Here is a 4420-nt window from a genome sequence, read left to right as displayed (position 1 = left end):
TGCTGAGCCTAAGATATTTGGGGTGTCTTGCCCAAAATGACACAGTAATTCCTGGAGCAGTAATTTGGCAGCAAACTATCAGAGTCCAAGACCTGAGTTCTCAGTCACAGTGTTAAAGTGCATTTTGATTTTTAGCATTCTTCCCATTCCAGGAGTAAATAATACATGAATCCATCACCTGAACAACAGAGATCATTTCCATGTGAATGATTTCCAAATTTGTCTCCAAATTTTAGCACCCTCCTAAGCCGCTGATCTGTATTTCCCAATGCCTAAAAATGCTCTGACAGCATTCACACCCTTTTATTCTAATACTGCCACCACCTTCATTTACTCTCACGAGCTTCAACTTTTCTTTAAACAAACTCAGACTCCAGACAAAACCTATAATTGATTTTCCTCAAACCTCGAATTTAATTTTTCCCTTTATATGAGCAGCCCCCATCTATCGAATAGAGGAGATGTAGCTGTCAGAAGCGGCTGAATACGACTTTGGCAGTTACAACGGAAGCAACGTCATGGGGCCTCCAGTTCACTTGCTCTGCTCTCATTCACTTCTGTACTTACTCCCAATTCCCAACACACACATGGGTGCTTTGCTCTGGTGTATCATGCTGTCTTCCTTTCTTCATTGTAAACATATGCTCTTGGGGAAAGATCTAAAAACAAATAAACAAGTAAATGAACAAAAACCAGTACAGATACCTATTAACATTTCCCGGTAATCATTTCCTTCTGTATCTGAATCGTAAGAAAGGACTAAAACTACAGATCTAATGATAGAATTTTATTTATCACAATGCCAGCTGGTAGAGGTTTCACTGAGCAAAAGGGCCTTTGCTTATCTTATTTTACATTCATAACATATTGATCAATATTTTTCATTAGCATATTCTCAGTAGAAGACTGAAGCAAGAATAGGGAAGAGATCTAGATGTAAGAGTTCTCCCAAGAGGTGGTGTACACAGGGATGATGGATTATCAGTTGAACAATAACTGAAAGAGCCCCTGGTGTGTTAAAAATGATGTTCCTTTGAGAATCTCCAAGTGGACGAATGGATTTTAAGTGGTTGGAGAAGAAGCAAATGAAAAAAAAAATTGGATTTCTAATTTATGTTAACCACAAAAACAACAAAAATCATAAATGTGCATAATATTTATTTATTAGCCTACTAATCTTAGAAGTTTACTACTATAATGCCACAGCTCCTTAGTAGTTCTCGAGAAATTCTCCCAAGTAAATAGATTTGTCTGACAGTAAATGTATGGTTGTCAGCTCACCTGGGGATTTAATGCTTCTCAATAACCTTTTATTTCCTTTAAGCAGTTTTCTCTCCTACTTCCTCAAAAGTTATTTCAAATGTTAAAATTTTCCCACAAGTCTCCTATTCAAACACCTTCCTCTACTCTATTCAAAGAAAATCGTCTTGGAGAAAACGTGGATGGTCAATATTTGAACGATTTCAAACTTCCACCCCAACTTTACAAATGTATCTACACTTCTATGTATGTTTTCTTTTACAGTCTTAGAGAAGGAGTTATCCTTTTTCTTGTTTAAAACTAAGCTGTTCACCTGTGTAATTCATCTTACACTTTCCCATCTGCTGCATTATTTGGCTTCATCACTTTCCTCCCATCACTGCTACAACTGCAACCTACTCTTTCTCTCCTTCTCTGAAGTTTTTATATATAATAAAATCTCCCTCATCCTAAAAAAAAATCCCCCGATACTTTATGTGTCTTTTGCTTTATCTCAAGCCTCTAGAAAGTGTGAGCCATGTTTGATATCTCCATCTCAACAACCCCCTTTTGGAGGTGGCCTCCTATGTCGTAATTATTGATTCCCTTGTGTCTCTATTTATTATGGACTAGATGTTCGTGTCCCCCCCAAATTTATATGTTGAAGTCCTAGCCCCCAATGTGATGGTACTTGGGAGATGGGGTCTTTGGGACATAATTATATTTAGATTAGTTCATGAGGATGGGTCGCTCATGATCGGATTGGTGACTTTATAAGAAGAGGAAGGGAAGAGGATCTCCTTTTCTCTCTCTCTCTCTCTCTCTCTCTCTCTCTCTCTCTCTCTCTCCCCGCCCCCCACCGTGTGCACTGAGAAAAGGCCGTGTAAGGACACAGTAAGAAGGTGGCCATTTACAAGCCAGGAAGAGAGCTCCTGTCCTCCAGAAAATAAATGTCTGCTGTTGAAGTCACCCAGTCGATGGTATTTTGTTATGACAGCCCAAGCTGACTAGGACACTATTTCACTAGATAGAGAATTCCCTGAGGGAAGGGGTTCAGACTTTGTTTCCTAGCATCTAACAAGGGTCCTGGCACATAGCAGGTGGCAAACACTCGTCTGCAGAAAGGGTAAATGAATACATGAATAACGGATGAATACAAGGTGCCAAGTAATTTTTGTAGGGTTAATTGAACAAATAAATTTCATACAGAGAGCATTTAGCTTTGCACTGAGTCATTAAATGGAGTCTTACAGTAAGCCGTGATTTTGTTTTATTTGAATAAATGCAGTATTTCCATCCTACTTCAGGGAGTCTATATGTAACAATCCCCAGAAGGAACTAAATAAACAAGTGAATGACAATGACACCAATATCTTGATGTCATAGACATATGCAGTAGAAATAACATTTATAAGAATAATATTTATAGACATCTTATTATGTGCCTGGTACTTTGCTAACACTTTAAATTAGTTCTCATTTAATCCTCACAGGAACTCAAAATTAGTTTAGTAGGAACTGTGCTGTCTCATTCCCTGTTCTCTCTCTGCAGAATTTAACAAAGTGCCTGCACAGAATAGGCACACAATGCATATTTGATGGAATAGATAGAAAAGTTCAATTACTTGCTCAAGATGACTCATCAAGTGGAATTACTGGGAATTCAACCCTGATACATTTAACTCTGTAAATGGAACGTCTAACCACTATATTATAAATGGAATAAAACCTGGTAAATCTCTCAGTTCTCAGTAGTATACAATGAGTTCCCCTCCCCTCCAGCACTGCTCAATAATCTTCCTATTGAATATTACTAAATCACTCAAGAATTAGTACACACATGACATATAATGTGTTTCCTTCAGGGTACTGGGTCCTAAGTGAGAAGTACCAACCCAAACTAGTCACCCTGCTGTTACTGGATGGAGAGCAAGGAAAGAGCTAGAACAAAAAATATATTGCCCCACTTTGGTATATGGCTGATAGCGATACCATTCATGCAAATAACAAACAAACAAAAAGAGGGAGTACAAATTAGAGTGGTTCTGTGTGGGAAATCCATGTGAAGTTATCCATTTGAGAGAAGAGAGGCCTAAGCTATAGATTAAGACTGAATCCAGTAGGCAGAATGCTGGTTACAGATTCATCTGTTTAATAAATATTTATGTAATGGCTACTATGTGCCAGGAACTGGAAAAATAGTGATGAACAGACGGAATCTTTCCCCTCATATTTGAAAGCCCTTCATGCATTCTCCTCACGTTTCTATTAGCTTTGTTCTCCTTCCCTTCACTATTTCAATCCTTTAAATGTGAATGGACAGTCTGATTGTCAGGGGAGATAGTCACTGGGCCAAGGATATATACTATCTACAGTATCTTCATCTTAAAGACTGAGAACCTTCTGCCTTTCCTGGTTCCAAGTAATTAACTAACGTGGTAGACCTAGGCAGAGTCTGGTAGCCCAGGTATGGCCATGGTCCCTGGTCAGGTAGTACTCATTTTCTCTCTATTTCTGTTCTGGCAAGTTAGACTGCTGCCAGTTGATCCACAAATTTACTCAGTTTTATAAGTTGAATTGTGGTTCCCTCCACAAATATATTGGAATTCTAACCCCCAGCCCCTCAGAATATCAACTTATTTAGAAATAGGGTCATTGAAGATTTAATTAATTAAGTTAAAATGAGGTTATTCTGGAGTAGGCTGGTCCTCTAATCCAATGTGACTGGTGATATTATAAGAAGATGGCCATGTAAAGACAGTCGCATGGAGTATGTCATGTGATAACAGAAGCCGAGAATGAGATTATGCAGCTACAAACCAAGGAATGCCAGAGACTGTAGGCCAAAACCAGAAGCTGGGAAGGTGCAAGGGAGGATTCCCCTGCAGGTTTGAGAAGGAGCTAACAACACCTTGATTTCATACTTCTAGCTTCTAAAACTGTGAGGCAATAAATTTCTGTAGTTTTAAACTATCCAGTTTGTGGTACTTTGTTAGGGCAGGCCTAGGAAACCACTACAATCAGCTTAACAGAACATCCTACATCTGAAGTGATTGATGAGACAAATAGGAGATCTGAATTCAGGGGGAAATTTTTCCAGAACCTGCCCAGCTATAGTAAAATCCCACTACATTATCAATCCTTGTGTTTATACTCCCTCCATGGGAACTGCAGGGAAAGA

This window comes from Lipotes vexillifer, unplaced genomic scaffold (genome assembly GCF_000442215.2).
Source record: "Lipotes vexillifer unplaced genomic scaffold, Lipotes_vexillifer_v1.1 scaffold19, whole genome shotgun sequence".
Taxonomy (NCBI): Eukaryota; Metazoa; Chordata; class Mammalia; order Artiodactyla; family Lipotidae; genus Lipotes; species Lipotes vexillifer.
Note: the sequence above shows the minus strand (reverse complement) of the source record.